The sequence below is a fragment of the Manis pentadactyla genome, chromosome 1, assembly GCF_030020395.1.
Source record: "Manis pentadactyla isolate mManPen7 chromosome 1, mManPen7.hap1, whole genome shotgun sequence".
Classification (NCBI taxonomy): domain Eukaryota; kingdom Metazoa; phylum Chordata; class Mammalia; order Pholidota; family Manidae; genus Manis; species Manis pentadactyla.
The window spans coordinates 170,331,278-170,356,329 of NC_080019.1; the positions used below are offsets into that span (position 1 = coordinate 170,331,278).

Sequence of the window (25,052 nt, forward strand, 5' to 3'; positions counted from 1 at the left end):
TAAAGGATCAGAAATTGAATGGAGGACCAAGTGACATTATTAATTTCTGGAACCAAGCACTGAATTTCTTGATTTGAAACTCCACCTTTCTATTCATCATAAGGTAGTAAAATTTAGTGACAGCTCTGATTTCTATATTGTCAATGAAGTCCTGTGGCTTGTGGGATTCAGAATCACACTTCTTTATCAATTCCCAGTGACATTCAGTTTTCAAAAAGTGGCCCATAATCTCCATCATTTCTACACTGTATATTCTTAAATAAGTAAGAGGCTCTAGGAAGACAGCTCAAAGACAACTGATTATATTCACTGATATTTCAATGGAAAAGCATAAATCCTGGTAGGTAGAAATGATTGTCTGGATCAGGACTGAGACTTTAGATATTGAAGTCCAAGTCCTCAGGGGACTGAAAAAACTGACACAACCACATTAGACACAGCCATGATTTTCATGGAAAACCATCAGGATTTTATCCAATTTCTGAGTAATGAAAATTCTCAGCATTTGCCAAGGGCTTTGTATAAGCGGGAAAAACCTTATAAAATAGAGCTAACCATCCCTTTTCCTTCTTGCACGAAATCCTAGTCGGGATGCCTTTTGGCTTGAGGGCTCTTCCATCCTCTGAAGATTAATGTCTACGGGTTGCATTTTGGCAATTCCTCTGTGCCTGGGAGAATGGCTGCAGAGTTGGGAAGATGCTGTGAGGGCTGCTTTTTCCTCTGAACCAGTCACAATGTGTGCTTCAGGAGAAGCAGTTGCATTTAAGAGCTCTGTGTCCTTAAGCAAGTCATCTACCTTTCTAAACTTCATAGACTTTTTATTTGCAAAATGTGGATAATCTGTGCCTTACCAATCTGACAAATTGTTGAGATCACAAGTTGAGAATCAAAAGGGATGATGTATACAAAATGCTTGATAAACTAAACATCCCATTTGCTTGGCATTATTGATGTTATTTTTATTTATATTTCAGCAGAAGAGTAGAGGTAGTACAGAAATCTTGGATATGGTTGCTTGCATACATTTAGACATTTCAATTGTACATATACCCCCATGGTTTTCCCCTGAACTCAGGTTAATCTCTTTGGCAGGTTATAACTAAGGTGGTAAGTAAGGATTTATTTACTTTTAGTCCCTATATGGTGTCTGGGTTGATTATGATCAGTTATACATTACAAAGACACTGCAGCAGAATTTATTATGGTTGTGCTCAGGCCGACTCTATTTTGAACATATTCCCCAAGTAAGAACAAATTCAGTATTATGATTTGAAGAAAGTGCGGCATCCAAACCTGGTATTGAGGAGTGAAAATATCTTCAAAGGCCATTCCTTGGTTTGCTTAACATCCATCACACATCTACTTAGAAATGTTTATTTAGTTCAACAAGCTTTCCTGAAGGAAAATTTGTAGTAAAGCTACTGGGTGTGCAACATTTAAAAGGCCAGGAACATGTATTTGGCTACATTGCTTGAACTGCCCAAATTTAGTTTAAGAAATGTATGAGTTGAGTTCAGATGAAAATCTCATGCATTGTTGCTATTTAGGGGGCTGTGAGAATAAATGGTATCTAATCAGTGAGTCCTTCCAATGGAAGAGGAATTAACTGTGTGGTATATTTTAATATAAATCATTAATGTAATTTTGCAAAGAATATGTCTGAATATCTTGACTTGTTAATAAATCTTTAGTGGTTGTATACAATTCCATGTTTCATGTCATGTGTCCTTAACTAGACTGTAAGGTCCCTGAGGCTAAACCCTGACTTACACGTCTCTGAATTTCCCATTGCCTCCAGTGTAGTGGTTTAAACATAGCATTTGCTTCCAAAATATCTGCTGCTTAATTGGGTTCAGTTCTTTTCGGCTTTTCTTGGGGACAATTAGGCAAATCAAACGCCCATAGATAAATGAATCATTAGCACAGAGGTGAAAGTTGGGATTCTTAATTTTTTAAAGATTATGCATTGGGCCACTTACTTCTTCCACGTGACACTTAATGTGAGCTATTATAGAAGTGAATAGAAAAACGTGTTTCTTTTCTAAAAAGCTCACTTTACATGCAACATTTTTAGGCATTCAGCTAATATGTCAAGCAGAGTCATTCTGCACAATGATGGTGATGGTGAGGCTCTATGTACTACAGCTCTGAAGGAAAATATTTGAAATTAAAGCAAGCTACCCATAAAACTGCATAAACATAAATATTCACTCTCCTACAAACACACATTTGCACATCTGTAAACTCAAATTAATGCAAAGGGAAGATATATTCTTTTGTTCTAGTGGAATACAAATGGTGAAGATTAATAAATGAATAAATAAGCACTGGCTAACCAAATCAATGTCTACTCAATTCTGGTCAAGGAGGTGAACTGAGGTTTCCCTTTGAGTCAGAGAATGTAGTGGATAAAAAGGATGTGAATAGCCGGGGGGATTTCCTGGGGCCATTGCAGACCAGCTTGCACACTGTTAAGAGGCTCATTTTCACGAGACTTTTGGTTGCATTTGTAACACTTGTTCAAGGTCCCCTAGAGCATTAAGTGCCACATCACAGCACTACAAGAACAGGACTAAATGTGAGCAGGTACATTACGAGGTTCTGTTTCTTTCAGATCCGAATATCCAGGAGTTTGTAGATATAGATATTTTCAAGACCATTTTTCTTCCTTTGTTTTTCCTTTTCTTCCCCCCAAACCTGCCTACCACACACATACTCCTTTCAGATAGAACTATAGGGGAAGGACTTTTCTGTTTTCAGTAAAAATGGAAATTTTGTACTTTTTAAAAATGACCAACTGTAAAACCTGTGGATTAATACAGTTAATTATTTCCATAGGTAGAACATATTTTATTTTTTTAAAAAAGAAAAACCTGGTCTGTCTGGTAAGTTTATTCAAGATTAAGGATTTAGCCACAGTTTGGTAATTATTTGTTCTCTGTTAGGCTTGGTGCATATTAATTGATACATATTTTAACATTTCACTACTGCATTAAATTATTAATAATTTGCAATTATTAGCGGTACTGCCACCGTTTTTCTGAAACAGTGCCACCCCTTTCTTCTAAGTTTGGTTCAAAGCAAAAAGTCTGGAATCTGGTTTGTGAAGAAAACAAATGTGAAGCAAAGAAAAAGGACAGGAATCAGTGAAAGACAGAAATCCAATCTCAAAATGATTAGGGAGAACAAAAGCTCACTTCATTCTCAAAGCAAATGTAAATGATGGTGTTCTCCCTTTTTGTAGACGAAGAAGCTAAGGCTCAGAGAGGTTAAGTAACTTCCCCAAGGTGGACAGTCCAGACAGTCAGAGCTGTATGTCAAAGCCCTTTTGTCTGACAAAGCCTGTTTTCTCTTTTTTGACATGCTTCATCTCCAGACACTTGTCACTGACTATCCAAGAGGTTCTTTGGGATCTGCCATCAGATGGGGTGAAATAACAATCACAATGATGATAATCGTTAAATATATATGTATTATCTATGAAGTATAGGTATACTTCATATATAATATGATTACATATACTATGTATTTGATTATATATACTGTGTCATATATACTATGTATGTGTTCTATGCATATGATTATATATACTATGGACACTTAATAGCCAACATATCTTAGCACTTACAGTGTACCAGATATTATTCTAAGTACTATATTATTATTTAGCACTGTTTACTTCGTTCTTGTAATACTTCTATAAAGTAGAAACTGTTATGATCCGGTTTTACAAATGAGAAAAGAAAGGCATACGGCTGGTAAGTGGCACAGCCTAAGCTACTCACTGTTATCCTACCTTTTTCATTGACCTTTTCCTATTTGTTACCCCCTTGAGGATATACCTGACCTCTGGCCTATTTTTTTAAGACTTTGCTCCCTCTTAGGTGATAGTAAGTAGATCTTAGAAGGTGGAGGGAGGGAGTGAAATTCAAGTATTTATTAGTTAATAGTGTACTTGTTAAAGAACAAAAAGATACAACTTAGTGGAAAATCCCCTTTGTAGAAGAGAAAGTCTCCAAAGTAGGATATTATGGACTGGAAAGTAGGGGGGACACCTTGGGTGGGTGGGCTTTCTGGGTGTTTCAAATCATAGCACACGTACAACTGTCAATATGTAAACCTAATTTAATTCAATATATAATGAATGATTTGCTATCAGCAAAAGACTTTGCTAGGACTGAGCTCTAGAAAATAGCTACAAAGATAAGTAAGGAGCCATAAACCTAATATTTAGAATACAGAAGAACATGAAAACTTAATAACTAAAATACAATGCAAAATAAAGTGAATGCCATAAAGGGTTGCTAACAAAATTCTGTAGGGCCCATGGCTTGAGGAATATCATTTGATCATGGACACTGAAAGAAGTTACCCAAAGAGGCAGTATTTGTGATGGACTCTGGAATATGGGAAAAGTTCCAACAGGCAGAATTTGGAGAGAGAGGTTTTAGGCGAGGGACAGAGAATAAAAGCATGCAGATAGAAAAGCACAAAGTAAATTTGGGGTTGATTTGATTAGCTTCTGGGTTATGCAAAGGAGATCAATAGGACTGAGGTGCTATGCATCCAGGTGGCAATGTCTTTTTGACAGCTGGAAATCCATGTAGATAGCACCAGAGTCTACAGGCCAGGACTAGACACTTAGATCTTCAGGGAGGTGATATGAATACCCAGTTGTAGCTATATGCTTTCCATGAAACTAACCGCAGACTTCATGGACACAGCGAGGGAGGAAAGGCAAACTTACATTTTGTAGGCAGATAAAGGGAGAGTGGTTGAAGGAGCAAGTATCATTCAGAGGAACAAGGGAATCATGAAAACAGATGCTTTGGAACCAAAAGGTGAGAAATGCTCTGGAGAAGTGGAGATTGAGGGTCAAAACAGTCAAATCCAAAACAGTGAAGCTAGCACTGCCATGAGGATGAGGCTAAGAGCTAGAGGTTTCGTCCCTGCACCCATCATTGAAAAATGATTCTCTTCTACTCTTTCCCCAAATTCATACATGCACCAAACCACATATAAAACACACATAAACAAACATTTCTTTTTCTGGGAAAAAATTTATGGCATTATTAATTCTGAAGCACCCAAACTATGTCTGAAAGTCTTATGAGTGAAGTCCAAATTTGATTGTTTGAGTTTTATTTGAAAGATGACTTTTTGATGCATATGTCAATGGCTCCATAGTGGGAGTGCAAATTTATTCATATTTTATTTAACAAATACTTTTGGAGCCTTTCCCATCTGTCAGGCATTGTGCTGGGTTCAGAAGAATTTTCATAAATGCTTAGATGGCTTTTACCTGTGGGCTTTGCTTCCTATGGTGGGCACAAAGTTGATGCCTTTGTGATGATGAGTTTCAGTTCCAGCCCCCTACAAATTTTTGTGTTCATGCTATTAAGCACATATTTACATATAAATTTTCTGTTCCAAGAGGTTCGTAAAAAGTTTTGAATAGTTTTTGGTATCAGCAAAAGGTGCTTTGGAAGAACAAATTGATTCCAGGCCAAGGTGGGAACCGGTTCTCCTGCTTTACCATGGTGGTAGTCTAGTATAGGGGTGAGCAATAATATTTTTCAAGTATTTAAAACAATTATGGAAATCTCATTCTTGATTGTATCCTCTAAAGAATAATGGCAAGAAGGATAATCAGCTTTAGATGAGAATTGAAAAATAGCTTCAGGACATGTTCCAAAAGTTAGGTCAAAATGGAGTAAGGAAGCTACAGGAAAGGGAATCTACAAAAGCTACCCTTAGGGCTTATTACTTTTTAACTTATTTGCATAGATTTTTCTAACACTTCCCTGAGGTAACCTTTTTCCTATATGTATAAATATTTTTTCTCCTTGAAAACAGCAATCTTGCTGTACACATTTTTTTGTAATCTGCTTCTTTTAAGACAAATATTTTTAAGCCCTGCATAGTATTCCATTCTGTGGATATATCATATATTTAAGTAATCCCCTATTTTGGACATTTTAGTTATATTCTAATTTGGTCATTTTCAATAATGCTCTGTTGAGTAGCTTTGTGCATAATGTTTGCAATGCCATTATTTATTGGAAAGAAATTTTTCGAAGCTTTAAAACTTACTACCACAAGCAAAAAGAGCAAGGAAACAATACATCTGCCACAAGCAAAGAAAGAAAAGTCAGATTCTCCTAGGAACCAGGGTGGTAGTGAATGCATGAAGTAGATATGGCATAAAATATGGGATAATAAATACTTTGTTAAACTGGAGAGGTCATGGCTTGTCTGAATGGGGCAGCTACTGCTCAATTCTAAATATCTGGTCTATGTAAGAATATAGGTCTCATCTCACCAGACCCTCAAATTTATAAGAAATCTAGAAAACTCTGGGCTTTTGGTGAGATCTTTTGACCTTTAAAGATTGGCTCAAACTCTCAAATTATTTTAAGTTACTCTATGGACCGAAAAAAGAAAAAAAAAAAAATTCTATGGGTTAGCTAGACGGATGGAGCTCACAGGCCACTGTAGCCTTCAAATGAAAAAAAAGGAAATAAGGTGTTTGGAAATATATTTTGATGTAGTGAGTTAAGTAAATAGAATTTTGCTCCAAGTTTTTCTAATAATAAGAGTTGTGATGTGGAGAACTTGAACCTCAATATACAAGTTTTGGAAGATGGGTAAACCCGGCTCCCTATTAACTAGACGAAGCACCTAAAATGTTTAGAATTTCTCAAATAAACATACTTTAATGATATAAAACTTTAACCCAGTGCTCTGTAGGATGATATCTAATGTTAATTTCCCTTCATTTTCCATCTGAACAAACATTTCCCATTAACATCCACCTGCACTACTTCCTTTCGTAAAGAGGAGGTGGTATTTGGCTATACTCTGGTTCTGATTCATGAGAAATCAGCCCAAGCCCAACATTTCTGTTCTTAACAGATTTCAGTTTTTAAATCTGTAGAACACAATGTTTCCCTGGGCTGAGTTCTAGCATGCCAAGTTTTAGCTGGCCACAGACTTTGACATCTGAGTGAAAAATCTTTCAACAATGGCATTTAAACTGAAGAATCAACAGACCTTTAATTATAACACTGCTCGTAATCCACCCCCCAACTTTTATCATGATGTTCAAATTGTTTCAAATCACTAAATGCATGGACAGCATGTTATTTCATTTGCCATTGGAAATACCATAATTTAGAAAAACTTCATGGCTTGAGATTGTGTATTAATTTTTGAAAAATCAGTACTACTTTATTCACCATAAATTAAAGAGGCATATGGAATGAAGGTCAAAATTACTGGTTCATTAGAAATAAGAAACAAAAAACACTCAGCGTGCAATTTTTCAACTTATCTAAAATATTCAAGATTTATGTAGTTAAGTGTAATATTTCTATTTGGAAATTAGGCATGAAACATCAAAATATGAAGTCTGTCTTTTGAAGTTTCACTAAGTCCTCATGTATTTCCCCATAAAATGTTAAGTGATCATTGCTCATGGCTTTTTTTAATGACACACACTCAGATTATCCAGCTTTCCTTATAAAATAATAAGAGATGCCACTATACTGCTAAATTACATTAGGAATCCTTTGAAAACTTCCTTTTTTATAAACCAATGTTGAAAAATATACTTAGTTAATATTCAACCTATCTGGATATACTTATTGGGCAAATTGGGGTTAAAAATATAAATGTGGAAAATGTTTGTTCCCATATTCTACAGAAGCTAGATATGTTTTTGTTTGTTTTTAAATATAGCTTGGCTATATAGAAGATGGACACAATTTCAGTCCCTTTTCATCTTGGAGAGAAACTTGGCTCTAGATTTCGAGAAAATGTATTCATTTAGACTAAACAATATGCCCCCCTTTTATACATAATTTCTAACCTTCATAGTATGTGTGCAAAATGGGCTCATTAATCTTGATCAAATTGTTTGACTTATATGAGCCTCAGTTTCCTCATCAGGAACAGATTAATGTGAGGCTTTGGCATCCTTTTGTCCATGGATTTTAAGTGGTGGAGTTTCAGTGCAACCCCAGATCTGCCTTCAAAACTTCTGTTTTCTTTTTTGGGGGAGAGAAATACCTCCTTGAAATGTAAACAATTTTCCTCAGTTTGTAATCGACCTTGCATTCTTAATACAATGGGTTATCAGAGAGGTCACATTCTTAATTATGCTGAGCACTACCTTGTGACTGAAATTCATCTTCATTCAGAGTATAAAACTCATGGTCTAAGAAAAGGTACAGAAGCCATAAGTCTCTGACTTCTTGAAACAGCCCTGGTTTCAAATTTTGCCTTTTATTATCACCACATATATGTTTGTATTTAAAAATTATGACCGGTCTTTGTTCAGTAAAGTTGGTCTCTGTCATTATCTTCTTCATGTGTAAGCTAGCTGAAAAGGTCAGGTCTAGGAAACTAGTTCAGATCAGCACAGAACACTCAAGAATTGGATCTTCTAAGGTACAACCAGTAGAGGGAATCCAAATCAAAGGCACTGGGGGGAGTGGAGATAATCACATTAATAATAGTCACTGTATGTACTGAATTCAACAAAATGTTACTGACCCTATTTATATATCATATTTAATCCTCCCAATATGCCCACTTTACATATGAGGAAACAGAGATTTAGAGATGATAAATAACTTGCCTATGTCACATGCACAGTAAGTGGGATCTCTCTCCACAGCTATTTTACTAAACTATCTCCGAGAGCAGGGGACAGAATCTAAAGAGGTACATTTAAAGAGCAGTAATAAGATTTTAAATAGAAGATGGAGCCACAACTCAGGATTTGGAGTGGGACCAGATTAGGAACTAAGGTGGTCGGTCCATCATAGGGGAGGCCACAGGTGTCTGACACAGAGAGTGTCATGTGGCTTTAAAAGTACAGGGGCTTGCTTGCTTCAGCAGCACATACACTAAAATTGGAACAATACAGAGAAGAGCAGCAGTACCCTTGCACAAGGATGACATGCAAGTTCATGAAGTGTTCCATATAAAAAAAAAAGTATTGGGACATGTGTGAGAGAGAGATAGGGACAGGGATAGATGGAGAGAGACAGGAAGGGAGAGAGAGAAAATATGTGGGGGGTAGTAAGCTGGAGGGGGAAATACCCAGTTGTCTAACAAGCTTCTCCTTTAAAATACAAGTTTTTCAAGAGGGTTAAATCTCATTCACACCTTGGAGTAAATTACTTTAATGAGGTTACCAGACCACCTAACTGAGTGTAATTAAAGTCAAGAAGCTACAGTTTGACTGGGGGAAGGTAATGGATAACTGTGGAGCTGAAGAGTGGGCAGAGGCCGCTGGGTGGTGATTCAAATGAAGAGAGGATTTCATACGGGAGGGGAGTGTATCAAACTGAATTCTGAAAATACCATTAAGATCTATATAAATGTAATATACAAGTATCATCACTGTCATTAGGTCTACTCTTCACTATGTCTAGAATTTTGGTAGTAGCCAGTGTGCAATCAAAACTGCAAATGGTTGCTAATTTCTGATGTAAAAACTGAGCAGAATATCCTACTTATAGCAGCTCCTCAGGAAATACTTGTTGAGTAACTGGGATGTCAAAATTAGTCTGGAAAGCGGAAACTTGCAGATTACCGAAAGTCCACCTTGTTTATCCAGTCCAGGTTAATCCAGCCTAACCTGTCAAATTCAGCGAACTGTTCCTCAATGGAAGGAAGGGAGAAAGAGAATAGAAAGTGGAGAAAGAACTGATACCACAGTTCCCTGCTCCTTCCGCCTGAGTGGCCTAGTACACATGCTCTAGGTCCTGGCGGGGGGGCCTTCAGAATGTATCTCCTCTGAAGGCTGAGATATTGCTGTAATGATAGAGTTATGTACAAGTTAAATTATGAAATGTCTGATGAAAAACGAGCAAGGAGGTACGTTAAAGATGAGCCCACAGTGGAATCCCAATAGGCTCTTCTACTCCATTTTAGACCTGTGCTGCATCTGTGCTGTGGTCTAAATGTTTGTGTTCCCCTCCCCAAATTCATGTGCTGGAATGCTAATGCCAATGTGATGGTGCTAGGAGGTGGGGCATTCAGGAGATGCTAAGGTTGTGAGGGTAGAACCCTGATGAAAATGGGATCAGTGTTCTTATTAAAGAGGCCCCAGAGAGCTCCCCAGTCCATTCTGCCATGTGAGTATAGAAAGAAGCCTGCAATCTAGATGAGGGCCCTCATCCTGCCATGCTGGCATCTTGATCTTGACATTCACCCTCTATAACTGTGAGAAATAAACTTCTGTTGTTTATAAGCTACCCCCCATTTTATGGTATTTGTTATAGCAGCTTGGATGGACTAAGACAGTCTGCGTGGGTACTCCTGAGATGCTTGTTTATACAATCTGGCAGTAAAATCAGAGGCAGTGCAAGGCCCACACTCAGCAGGCACAGCTGGAACATGAAAATCAATGGCAGAGCACAGGCGCAGGTGAAGTGTGGGCATGTGGGAGCTCCTGGCGGTGGGGGAGAACGTGCTGTGTGCACAAGTCTTACCTTCCTAGTTTTCAGTCCCTTCCATCTGCCCTCCACCCCCAACATATCTTCATATTTTATAACATTGCAGGAGACTTCTAAATGACAGTGCTTTTCAACTACACTTTATATGTTACTCCTAACTTAAAGGGGAGAGGAGAGGACTTTGTTACAGAAAAATGGAATTTGACAGTCAACTAATTATTTTGGACACATTTTTCTTATTAGTGAGCTGTAGCAAAGAAAGCACATTTTGTCTAAATATTGATAACACTTCAGAATGGAAGAGCTAGAATGTCTAGCCCAGTGGTTACCAACCCAGGCTGCACATCAGAATCACATAGGAAGGTTTAGAAAATAAAGATTCCTGAGCCTTGGGACTCTCCCCTGCTTTCTCCAAGTGGTTCTGATAGAATGTTAGTTTTGGCTGCTTGCAGCCAGTTATGGGGACCAAGGATCTTAATTAACCTCTTTATTTAACTGATGAGGGATCTGAGACCTGAGACGTACAGTAACTTCTCTAAGGTCACACAGGAATATATTATATGTGCAGATAAAGACTGTGGATAATGGGAAATTGACCCTGTTAGCTATATTCCAAGTTACGGCATTACTTTATATTTGTATGTTTATGTGTATAAAACAATAATTCACCCATCTGCAAGTCACTTATGTGGCATTCCAAATCCTGTTAAGAAGAGAAAGAAAGTGAAAAACACCTGTAAGCAGCCAAAAGTGGCATAAAGTAGGCCGATAATAATACCTCAGGTCTCTGATAATTCTGCCTCCTGCCTCTTTGTCCTTACGACAGAGGCAACTCAAGAACTGACAGTCTGCATCTCCGAGCCTGGCCCTTCTGCTGCACTGTAGTCTCATGTCTCCAAAAGCCCAGGGGGTCTCTCGTGGATACCCAGTCAGCACCTTTACTCAGTATGTTCAAAATTAAAATTAAATTTCCCCTTCCCAGGCTGCTCCCCCTCTGTTGCTCTCTGCTTCTCTTTATGGCCCCACTCAGGCTGAACATCACAGCGAGGTCTTGGTGCCTTCTCTCCCTAACTCCCCAAATAGAATGGATTAATTCTCCTTCTGCTGTGTCTCGTAAATCAGTTCACCAGCACTGCTCCTGGCCTCTGCCCTTGCCCTAGTTAGGGCCCTCATTGCCTTTCCCTGGACTGCTGTGATAGTCTCCTGCCTGATCTGTGCCCTCGGGTCTCTCCCCTACTCCAATCCAGTTCATTCACCATTGCCAGATTAATCTTTCTGAGGCACAGCTCTGATTATGTTACTCTCCTACTAAAAACTTTTAATAGCTCCTCCTTGTCTACTGAATAAAGTCCAAATTCCTTAGTCTGGTAATCAAGTCCTTTCACTTTCTAGTCCCAATCTACATTTACCACTTTATTTCCCACTACTTGTTTTTACACTCCATACTGTAGCTAAATTCTACTACTTCTTTGCAGAGTTTTTACCCTTTGATTCTTCTGGGCTTTGCTCGTGGTTTCAGAATTCTTTTTTTTTTCTGTCTTTGTATGCTCAAGGCCTCCTTGCCCCCTAAAACCCAAATCCCATGACACACCTCTCTGGTAAAACCCCCAGTTAGTCCTTCTTAGAATGCCAATAATATTTTATTTGTACTACATTCAGAGAACATACCACTTTCTATGCAGATTCTAGCAAAAGAGGCACATGTCTCAGCTCTACTGCCAGATTCAAACTTTTTTGAGGGCAGGACGGGTGTCTTGTCTATCTGCGTATCCTGAGTACACAGTACACTGCTCACAAACATTTGTCAAATGAATGAGTTAATCCTGGAATTTATACACATCCTAAACAATGCCAGTTGGTTGTTTTCCTAGATAAAATCATATTAAAAGTAGTTCATTAGAGGGGGAACAGGGATCCTAAAGCTTGTACAACATGAAGTAACTTGATAGCTAAAGAAGGTAAATAAAAACTGTTAAAAGGTGACATGAGAACTAAAAATATAGCAGTCTGAGGTAAATAAGCACATAAACAAATAATATCATAGACTAAGGACTAAATGGTTAATGCCACATGGAACTGCTTGGAAACCACAAAATAATATTCAAATATTCAGCCTTATTTTTATACTTCCACATCCTTATCAGCATCAGTAGCAACACAACACAATAACTGTTTAAGATGATAACCCTTTGTCATTTAGAAAGCTTTAAATTATGGTAAGTATGTTAGAAGAAAGTTGGACATGTATATCAATTTAAGACATTATAGATAAAAACAGTATTACTAAAATAAAAAACATCTTTTGATAATTAAGAGAAGATGAACTCCTGTTATATGGGATGTTCTGTTGTATAAAAATTGATTGCCATAGAGAAATCAGATAAATAAACCCTCTCTTCACAGGAGTAACCTATATATTTTTCTGAATATTAGGAAAATAATTTTTGTATCATTAAAAATAAAATATGATCATGATATACAATTTAGGAAAGAAAAGCAGTTTTTTTGAAAAAAATATTCTAAAGTTTCTGAATGTGAGATTTCCAAGATCCACAAGGTATTATTTAAATAAAAGCAGTTGTGATTATACAATATGTATAATTATGTATGCTGTCTTTTAACTAATATGTATCACAAATAGTCCAGGTTATTATAAGCTATTTATAAGCATTTTAATGGCTCAAAAATTCTATCTAGTGGATTTATCATAATACTCTTAACCAGTCCCCCTAGAGTTAAACATATGGCTTATTTCCATTTTTGTAATATAAATGTATCTAACAAGATTTGCCATGAGCTGATAGATTGTTGAAGCTGACTGAGGACCTAGGGAGGGTTCAAAATGATGTTCTTCCTACTTTCATATATGTTTGAAATGTTTATAATGAAAAGGTTAAAAAATATATTTATCTACAATAAACAATGGTTTCTGAAATTTGTAATTATTTTCTTAGTGAGAGTTTAGTACTAGCTGCCTGACTCCAAGTCTGGCTCCAGTATTACCCAGTCAGGTACCTTTGGGAAAGCTGCTGATATCTTCTCAGCTTTGGTTCCCTTGTCTGAAAAGTGGGTATGATAATGGTAACTTCAAAGGCTGCTTATAAGGATTATATGAAATGATGTGCGTCGCATGCCTTTCATAGTGCCTGGTACACTATTAGTGGGCAATAAATAGCACGCTAATAGAACAAAATGCGGGTTGCACAATTATAGGTGTTGTGGTTTTAAAACACTCATCATGAATCAACTGAGAAACATGGCAGAGACACCACACTGAAGTCTTCATCATCTCTATCTCCAGGTTAGGCACTTATTCCAAAAATACTACCAAAGTTGATTTAATTTTGATTAGTAATTATCATTATGGAGCATTTTCTATGGGCTCAATACATGTTTCACATGTAGTATCTCATTTAATCTTAAAGCGTTCTCTAAAGCAATTGCTATTATTATTCTTATTTTACAGCTAGAAATTGAGGTTTAAAGATTAATTAATGTGTCCAGAAGGACACAGGAACAGGCAGAGGCTGTTACCAAGCTCAGGTCTGAACCCCTGGAATTGATATCTGAGGTACTGGGAATGGCCTTTGGACCTTGTGCTCTTTTGTAACAACCTCAGCATATCTCATCTTTACCCATTAGAGGCCAGATTTGAATTTTGGACAAAATTTTGGCCCAGTTTTGGAAGTTTAACTGGACCTCTGGTTGGAGCATGTTTTCCTTCCTTTCACTTTAATCAGTAATATTTATTAAAAAAATTTTATTCTAGAAAATAATTTTAGAGAAGAAAAAGGGGTACTTTATAAAATAAGTTGCTGTCTAAGAATGCATATTAATCCAAAAATATTGATATTCATCTTGGTTTTGAACAATGATTTCCCACTGGTTTGATTATCTTATGTTCACTGTAAAATAATTCATTATTATATATACAACACACACATATACACACACACTTTAGAAAAAATCTATGAAGTGATCCATATCTACATATTTCCCTTTATATAATCAGTAAATGTGTATGCATATGTGTGTATGTGTGAGTAAGACAACCAGTGAAAGTCTGAATTTGGAAAATGCTGTGGATATCTGAAAAAGGTAGTTTTCAACAAACATGAAAACTTAAGTCACAGAAGGTCACAATTTAAAAAAATTAGTCAGTTGGTAAATTAAGTCTTTTATTCTGGGTCTGAGAAGGCTACTCCTGTGCAATATCCTCTACACCAGAAACACCAAGGGGCTGCTGCAACTCTTGTGCCTCAGACAGCACATTTATGCATCTGTATTATAAAAAATGTGCCAGCTCTAGCAAGCTCACAGTACTGAGCAAAGTGCCACAGTTACAGCTGGGAATTTGTCTTTCAGGGCTGGCTCTATTTACTGGTTGTTTTTTACTGGTCTGTTCCTCCCTGGGGGGCCACAGTGGGGTGTTTTGTGTGGGGCAGGGGCTTAAAAGAGGGAGTTTTTGTGAGTTCTATTTTGGATTTTGGTGAATAGGAAAGCAGGGAATTTGCCAGCCTGTTACTCAATTATACTGAAACATGATGCAAACTGCCTCAATTTGGAGCACAGAAGGTGCTGAAAAAATTTTCTGAAGAGGTCTTGAAATATCTAAGCTTGTCTTCAAGGAAGGACTTGTTTCTCTCAAAATCACCCTGTAAATAATAGAGTCATGTTGCTGTTTTCTCTTCTCCCATCCATGGCCCCCTAAGTCACCACCCAAAGTATCACACTCTAAAGGTAGCCTTCATGATATTAAAAAAACAACTTTTTAAAATTTATTTTCTTCTTTATTCCCCTGAGAGTCTTCAGGGGAATATGCTGGAGTGTGGGCCTTCTTTATAAAGTCTCTTCTACATGTGTACTCTGTTAGGAGCATGGGCTGTAAATGTTTGAACAAGCTATATTTCCATATTTGCATTGTCCAGTCTATTTTCCTTTTTTCCTATTTTCCCAAGTATGCCTGAACATATGTGTTCAGTATAAACATACAATTGCATGGATATACAAATGCTCTGTTTCCAGTTCCATAGTATCCTGAATATGGTTCAGCTTCCTAGAAACATAGCAACATAATTTGTTTTGATTTGAAAAACTGCTCAGCAAATGCATGCAGGTCATAATGGCAGGTAACAAACCATTTACTGAAGTGCTGAAACAAAGAGAAAACGAAGTTCAGGACACCATCACAGAGCAGTGCTTCCCTTGTGAGATCCTCTTGGCTAAGTTAGGATTGAGTGAGACAATAATAAAGCAAATACCTGTAGGCTTTCCAAGAGTAACAACCAGCTCAGGGTTAGCAGCGTTTCTAGACCTTGATGGCACAATGATGTCCTCAACCTTTGCTTTCAGACATTGGATCACTGCTTAAGTGGCCTTTTTCATTTCCCACCTGATCTTTTTTGAAAACGCCCTTGAAATTAGATCATATTTGCTCCTGACAAAGCATATGCATATTGTGGCATTACTCTAAAACCAACGATTGGTTTTTAGCTCTAAGAAGAAAAAAAAAATTCCAACAACCTTTCATGCTGAGATTTCTCAAGCTAGTTCTCAGCACAGAAGTGATTTTTTTTTTAAGTTGCATAAAGCCTAGCAAGGTTTAAGTTTTCCCAGCAAGGAGAAAGTGTTTTTCAGCTGTTAAATTTTTCAGATGCTTTTTTTGAATTTGGATAAGACTCAAAAACATGTTTGTTTTAAAATGTAAACCTTTTTATGTACAGAGGTTTGCATATAGAGAAATGCTATTACTATGTATAAAGGTACTTGCTTTTGAAATAAGGAAGTCATGGGCATTTAAATACAGCAAACTGTATGTTGCTTTATGAACAGCTTATTAGGCTCTGACATAAATATTGTGTTCTGGAGGACCACTGATGCGTGTGTTTCCCAGTATGGACACTTCTTACACTGTGAGTGGACGTATTTCCATGTGAGAGCAAAGAGTGGCCAGGTTTGAACTGAAGAGCATCCTTACAGTCAGTTAATAAGCTTTCAAAAGATCTTTTACTCCAGTTGCATGGCACTCCCTGGCCCTAAACCTGCTTGATTCCTGGGCTTGTTGACTGGGCCAAAGTTGGTACAACGTATGGTTTTTAAGGCACAAAAATGATGAGGAAGCACACTGAGGTAGCAGAGAGGCAGAGAGGAGGGTAAATCATGAGGAGGCCTGCTGCTTGCCCTTTCTAGTGGTCCTAGTCACTTTCATTATAAGCAAATTGTAGATATGCTGAATGGAAGAAGATATTATCTTCATCTACCCACATTTTTTTGGGGGGTTTTTCAAACATTTTTATTCACAAGTCACAGTTAAGTACATTATACATGGTGATCCAGTGATTGTTTACATATATATGTATGTATATACTGTATATTATGTATGTATATATGCACATAATATATACACACATATATATGGACATGTATATGTGTGTGTATGTGTTCTAGAGGCAGAAAGTAACTGATCTACCCCAATTTAAGTCTTAAAACTCTTCACAATTCTATTGAGTATTTTATTGTTGGAATGTCAAAGATCAACATCTAGAAATTCAACACACTTCAAACTCCTAAGTAAGGACTTTCCACAATTAAGAAAAATACCTAATCTTCTGGCTTAGTCTTTGAAATGCCAACAAAATGCATTCTGTCCTTTATTTTTCCATTAATTTATTAATTTATTCATTCTCCAAACATTTACTGATAGCCTACTATATGCCTTACACTATATACCTGCAATGTATCTCTAGGCCAACTACTTCACAGTTGATTTAGGATTTACGGCAGTGTTTGCCAGATGGTTCCTCAAAAGGAAAATCTTCCAGAGTAAAACAACCTGCTCATAGTTTCCTATCTAGCAACCAAGAGCCCTGATAACATGTCTTCTAACCTCTTATGATTCCAGTATAAAATAATTAATCTATTTTTATTTACCTCTCATATTCAACCTTAATTAAAAAGCTTGAGTGCAACCATGAGATTTTAACATGAGAATATTTGAAAATAATTTTCCCATAATAAAGTCTTCCTCACATCTTGCATGATACATAGAGAATATTTACACAAATTTTCTCATATTACACATAAGCAGAAAACTGACCACAACTTACTCTATTGTGATTTTGAAAATCAATGAGCTAAAGCATGTTAAGTTCTACATAGAGTAAATAAACAGATCACACTAGGACCATGAGACAGTGTATCCGCCCCATTCTTGATGAGGACAGTATATATACAGTAAGAAGACAGGCCCTAGATATTTATTACTAGACCTTCTTTAGGTGGGTATGTCCTTCCATTCCAGCAGGAAGTAAGTGTGTGGCTAGAGCCCAAATCAGTTATTTATGTGGCTTTTCCAGAAAATGCTTAACACTGTAGGCCAGAGAATTAGAAAATGCAGAAAACTGAATGATATACAAGTGAATGAGACATCAGTCTCTCTCCTAATGATGTAGGGTATGGTTCAATGCCATAGAATTAATAGTAGGAGTTGCTACTTTTTAAGAGTGAAATGCTTTGAGGCTTTTAAGAGAATTTTAAATGAATTAACTTTTTATTTGGGGGACTATGATTTGGGCATTATTAAAGTATTGTTTCATAAATATAATTATAGGTTCCCTTCTCAAAAGACCTTCTTGATAATTTTTTCAATTTTTTATGGGTACAGTTAATTATCTGCCTAAAGTGATTCCATCCTCCAAAGCTTCTTACTCTCCATATAGATGACAAGCTGGCATGTGCACATTGGCACAGGGGAAGAAGTAACTACTAAGGTCATAAGCAGGGATATGGCAGGCTTCAAGCACCAGAGGCCAAAGGCGCCAGAAACATGAGCAGACAGCTTAAAATTGTCCCTTCTGACATTTGTGTATTGCTTCTATATGGAAAGTTACATTTCTCTCAGAGTATATGTGTAAATATGCATCTGCTAGTGTTTTGGCAATTCTAAGTTACCTAAATTAGTTTTGATCAACACTGTCGGATTTTTAAACCTACCAATGTAATAAAAGCAAGTTTAAAAAAACACAAACAAACCCTACAGTACATTGTGTGCTCCGCTGTTCCAAGCTTCAGCTTCAAGACAAAAGGAGAGCAAGATTTTGTCATTCGCTAGCTGTTAATAATCAAGAGAAGATCTGCCAGACAAGCTCTTTGAGGGCTCTGTCTGTCTGGACCAGGTATATACTGCAATACACAAAGGGCTTTGCAGGGGGAGAAAAATGAGTGTTCATGGACAATGATGCAGCTTTCTTAATTAAGATTTTCATTACTGATACATACATTATGTTCTGCAACTGCAAGAGCCAGAGCACTGTCAAGAGCAGGTAGATGTCCCTGATTCCATCTTCAGGCAGTAAAGCTAAAACATATTAAATGTGCACCCAGCACATGTTGTGGGAGCCAGGAGAGCTCCAGAAATATTTCTGTTGGAATGCAGAGAGGCCCCATTAGAAGCAAATTTGTAATGCATCTAATAGGCAGGAGAGAAGCCCACACCACTAGACTAGGGCATGTGTTCCTGTATGGGACTGCTTTGAGTCCTGGGTCACAGACAAAAGAAGCTGTAGCTGACCTAGAAAGAATCTCTATATAAATACATCAGTAGCTCAGGCCTTAAAAGGAACTTTGATCTTTAAGTTTTCCAATGCCTATTGTTGAGAAAGGAAATAAATGGCTGATTTGGGGTAGTTTTTGGAAGATGATAATGACTCCTGTCCACAGCTGGCCCTGACTCTGTCCCTCTGGGGCACTGAGTCTATTTTCCCTGGATGCTCAGGCTGGTCCACAAGTCAGTGTGGTCTGCCAAGGGGTGTACTGTTCCCGTGAAATAATCTGACTATGGGGAAATTTTTCATCTTAGATCAAGCTATTTTTACAAAAAGAATTTTGCTAAGAGATGAGAAGAAACTAAATTCCTGCACCATCCTAGAAATGGATAAATACCTAGAATTCATGTTTTGATTCCATCTTAACTGAAGCATAATTCATTTTAGGGTAGCCGGTCCTGTTAATGTGCCCCCAGCTCTCCGTTGCTTTTCTGGCTTCTAGTTGCATCCCTTTCTGCTTTAAAGTCTGCATCCATTTCAGGGACTGCCCAGAAATGTCTTCTCTCCAAAGAAGGTCTCCACCTCTTGGTCATTACTAGGGTGGAGATGAGTGCTGGAGGCTGCACTTCATGAAAGATCATTTCAGCACAGCAGTCAAAAAGTATACTTTCATTTCTTATTAGGCAAAGGAATTTATCTGGAATTTAAATGTAATCCCCCATTTCCTAAGAAGGAATGAAACAGAATCCAACACAAAAATGGCTCAAAAGGAATTCTTCTAAGTGTTCTGGCTGTAGTTCTTTGTTATTGGGGTAAAAGGGAAACATTCCAAATGATAGTAGCCAGTAAGAATTCACTTGGATTCCTCACCGAGATTTAGATCTTTGAGGTAGTTTTCCGGATGTTAGAGTACATTTCTGAAACTCTTTTCCTAGGTGTACCGGGGGCTCTGGTGGAGAGGCGAACACACAGTCTACTGTGAGGAGGCTGGCCTCTGTCCCTATTCTAGATGACTGATGGTAATGAATGATGGTAATTACATGATGAATAAATTGGTTCTTTACAAGTAGATGGATAGATAGTGTTGATACTTTGGCATTTTGGTTAAGTAAACAGGAGTAAGATTCTTGTTCACCTTTACTGAACAGTAGTATCACAGAACTGGTGGAGGAACATGTGAAATTTACTGGTGAAGAACCCAGTAGTGGTCATTATTCAAGCATGGTGATGATGGAAAAAAGTAGGGGAAAAAAATTCCCCGAAATGATTCTGAGATTTCCTAGTGTTTCTCTTATGCATCCTTGACTAGCTTGTAAGGACCAGACCAAAGGACATTGTTAAGGGCTTTAGGTGTAACTTCTACTCAAAATCTCTCATGAGACACATGCTCCTCTCATCCAAAATATAGGCGTCATTTTAAATTAGACGTGATAATTATTTTCCATGTACCAAAAAGCCTAGAAGTTTTGTAGAGAGGAACTAAAGGTGTAATCAAGTTTAGCTTACCAAAGTGTGAGAGATAAGGTGGCCCATTCTAAATAAAAATCTGGAAAGAATTCTTGGGATAAGGTATACCTGATTTGTCTTCAATATCCCCATATTAGGAGGGATGAGGAATAGCAAAGAGGCTAGAGAAAGAGTATGTAAGAGAAGAATAGAACATGTTAACTTGGAAAAAAAATCTTAACTATTACTGCAAAGACCTCTTGTATAAGATGTCTCTGCAGGTGCTCTAGTAGAAAGACTGAATAAGTAGGTTGTCCAGTACCATAGACATGTGTATACCACATATATACATCCCTCCCCAGCTCTGAACAGGCAACCGTGATGTTTAGGGAAGAAAGCAAAGGGACAGAAAGAACATGAGGAAACTCATGTTCGTTAATAACTCTCAACACAGATTATTATTACTGTGTCCCCATTTGGCCTCTGCATATGTTACTGAGGCAGGTGTATAATACGTGAAGCTTCCTAAGAGCATCATTAAGAAAGCCAGACATTCAGCATTCTGAACCCGGGGTATTATATGAGCTGACTGCGTGGCGGGTAGCAACCAAGCCTGGCTGCAACCATACCCTCACAAACTGGGGAGTTTGACTGTTCAGTTAGGGAACATGCCACTTACTAAGCCTGGTTCCTACCACTCACTTTTAGCTTTTGATTGGCCAAAGGGGCTTCTATACAATCTTTAATGTGTTTTGCCCAGAGCACATGCAATCCCTTACCATCTGCAAATTAATTTCTTGTGCTGAAGGCATGCTCCAGTTGCCCCTGAAAACAGCTTTGTTTAACTCCTGCCCCTCTGAAAGTCTTGGGGAACTCATTCCAGGAACCTAGATGCTCCCTGTTCCAAAACTCCCTGTCCCATCTGTACTGTGGGGCAGGGGCTGATGCTGTCAGTGCGGCATTTCTGCCTCTCTAGTGTCTTTCACTTTCCCTGCAGTTGCTGGAAAATGTTCCATGTCATTAAGTATGTGGTAGTACACATGGGAGTCAGCAAGACAGAGGGAAAGGTGGGGGACATTCATGACATGCCCTCTAGCACTGTATTTATGAGAACACCCAGAAATCTCTACCTACATCTGGTAGAAGAACAGTGTCAATTCTGCCCTGGGGACATGGATCAGGCAATGTTGCCAGTGTGTATTTTTCCCTTCCTGATAATTTATTGATCCTGGAGTCTGGTGGCAGAGTTTAGATGATCATTTTTACAATCATGTGAGTGAACAATTAGCCTGCCTCTTTGAGGCATGGTGCCAAAGAAACATAAATACATATACCAGGGCAGTAACCAATTGCTCCCCACCCAGAAACTCCGCAGGTGGCCTGACTGGCGTTTTGTGCCCCACAACATTCCCCAGGATGCAAGTGAGAGTGGGTGTTGCCATCAGAGCATAGGAGGTGACCTTGTGGGACTTCAAGCACCTTCTTTGCAGTAAGTAATGGGACTAAATAACTAAACACGTGTTAGACTGCTCATTTGCCCTTCCAACTTTTTGTGTCATTCACCTTTCCATTGCTGATTTATAACCACTCTTACAATATTAGGGTTATGTCACAAAATTTTTCCCAGTTAAAAAAAAAATTTACTATCACAGTGATTTTTATTTTCATACAATAGAATTTAATATATTTTTATTTAAGTTTTCAGACTTTGGTTTTATGCTTGGTAAAAGCATCTCATACCCCCAATATGAAAATATTCACTTATAAGCAAACATTACATAAATAGACAATTATAAAATTAGCAGAGATGCAGAGAAAAGGGCAGTCTCTCTTTGTTGGTGGAAGTATAATTTGATAAACTGGGAGACAGCTGAGCAATAGATAAATTTTACTTTGGCAGATCCACTACTAGAAATTGATCCTAAGGAGATTATTAGGCAAGAACATTTTAAAAATGGGTATGTGTATAGACAGTTGTTGTAGCATTGTTTCATTAGGAGAAAATTCCAAGTATCCTAAATGTCCATCAACAAATGATTGATTCAATAAATTATCCTATGCTGGAGTACAATGTAGCTGTCCAAAAGATAGTGCAGATCTGTATTTATTAAATGGAAAATGACTATATGATGTTGAGTGAAAAAGGTTACAAAAAAGTAGATTATTTCCTTTTTATTTTAGAAGAAGAAAACGAGAAAGAAAAAGAGACAGATAAATAGATATGTGTGGAAATATATTTCCCCAAGTGTTAATAGTGGTTATCTTTGGTCTGGAGACTTTGAGTGAATCTTACTTTCTTCTTTTCATATAGTCACTGCAACAAATTCAAACAAAATTAAATGTACACTAAAATTAGATACCTTCACTTTGGTGGGAAAAAAGCTTAGATAAGTCCTTAACACTTAAAAATTCAAATATGAGTTTCGTTGTCATTAGCAATTGGTCTTTTAATAGGGTGATGTCATTGTCTGGTCCTTTTCTCGATGGGTGACATCACTGCCTGCCTCAGGTTTCCACCTGAGTTTGACAATTTCAGGTGATGAACTGTAGATCTTGCCTTACAGGACTTGAAAGCTCAAATATTGGAACTAACTCAAATATCTACATCGATGGCATAGTTAGATAAATTTTGGGGGTTTTATATGATAGGAAATTACTCACACATTACAGTAGCATTTATAAAGAGCCTGTAATTACACCAGGAGGTGTTTTTTATATAATATTTAACTTAAAAATAGGATACAACACATACAATGTATGTTCAATTATGTTAAATCCAGAGAAGAGACTAGTAGGTGATCTAAAAAATTGCTAATAATAGTTGTTTCTGTGTAGTGGGATTATGGATGTTTTCTTCTTACTCTATACTTTCTTAATATTTTACAATAAGTGTGAATTATAGAGTTATGAAAGAAGTAAATATTAAAAAAAAATACAGCTGCTTTGCTCAACAGCTGCCAAATTCTACTCCAGATGTATCCACAATTTAGATTTGAGTCAAATGGCCCTAATGTCATTTCCTAAAGGCAATCTAGCAGAAGGGAATGTGTTCACATAAAGGAAAGCCACCATTGCCTCCACCTCTTTCTAAGCCCTCATTTTATAATGCTTAGAATAAATGCGAGTAAGGAAGCCTATTTCTGTTGGAAATTAGAAATTTCCACATCCTTCCAGTCGTCTTCATATCTTATCTTATGTTACCAGTACTAGTCTAGAGTATTCTGTATGTTTGCAGGTCTGGAAGCTTTTTTTGGAGGCTGAGGGTGTAGGTCACCATCAGAAACAGAGGCTCATCTATTCATTTCAAAAGGGAGTCCCCTTGAATAACAGGGATGGACTGCTGCATAAGGTCTTCTGTAATTAAGAAGCTCTTCACCTTTTCTTTCCTTCACAACCTTCCTTCCTCCTTTCTTCTCTCTTTTTCTCCTGTCTTATCTACCTACTATTTCTCTCTCCTTCCCTCAAATAAGTAGACTTTCTGTACAGTGAGATGCCAGCTCTTACAATTGAGAGGAAATTTACACAGCACCAATACCACACTCATGTTCCTAAATGATCATATTTTGGCAAAATGATGATGGGAGAAATCAGAAGTGTCACTCACATGTGCAAGATGCATATTAGAGGCTTGACAATAAGAGAGACAGTAGATATTTTTTTGAGAAAGCAAGAAAATGCTGGATAATGCCAGGATGGGAGGAAGAAGCAAGCGGGAGAAAGAAAAGGAATGACATGGGCTTTTGGGTCTTTTGGTAAAGGTTATCTAATCACCTGTTCCTGGCATTTTGGACCAGATGGCAGCCTGCAAACTTTCTGAGACTGTGAGCAATTTGAGGGCAGGGAGGATGCCTTATTCATCTGTTTTTTTCTTTACACAGTGCCCGGTGCAATGTGGGCACAAACCTGGTATGTGAAGAACTCACCTGCCTTTTCTTGCCGTTTCATTCGGGCCTCAGGTGGGACCAAAAAACAGCTAAAAACCCCTCCTGTCTTTCCACACATATCAGGTCAAAACCTCCTTCTAATTTGAACTTGAATACACATCTCCTCTGAGCTTCCAGCTTGGTCACTGACCTCCCGGAGAAATCACACGAGGCAGATGGTTATCAGTGTTAACCCACCAGACTCACCTAGCCCTTCCACGCTGCCAAGGAGGATTCCACGGTGTTTTCTCTGCTCAACACGCTGTCCCATTTGTCTCAAGAACTATTTTAAACCTCTACTTCCCCAAATCTCCTCTCCCTTTATTCTTAGCACAATCCTGCCCCCTAGGAGCCATCACCTGGGAAGCTTCACAGGATCAGACCTACACCTGGCTTTCCTCTGCTCCATCCTCTCCTTCTTTCTTGTAACAGTAGAAGAGCTGGCCCTCCTATCCCTCCACTTATGCCCCGAATTCCATGTCTCTAGCTTTACTGGGAACCTCACACTAGCCATCAGCTCATCCCTTTCTCCCTTCTGTACACGGAATCTCTCCTCTCTACTGCATTCTTTCCATATTCACATAAAAGCACTATTTCCATTTTTTCAAGCCTTCTTTTGACGTCACTACCCCATTCCCAATGTGTTATATTAGTTCATTTTCCTTTCCTTT

At 37.8% G+C, this 25,052-nt stretch overlaps 1 protein-coding gene and 1 non-coding gene across 7 annotated transcripts in view; one reads left to right on the forward strand and one right to left on the reverse strand.

Annotated features, from left to right (window-relative positions):
* The window catches only part of ZBTB20 (zinc finger and BTB domain containing 20), an 807,002-nt gene that overhangs the window by 144,697 nt on the left and 637,253 nt on the right, over positions 1–25,052 (reverse strand). The gene's annotated exons all lie outside the window — the stretch shown is intronic.
* On the forward strand, positions 8,893–8,995 carry LOC118911452 (U6 spliceosomal RNA). Its single transcript, XR_005024452.2, has one exon. It is a non-coding gene; the product is annotated as a U6 spliceosomal RNA (small nuclear RNA).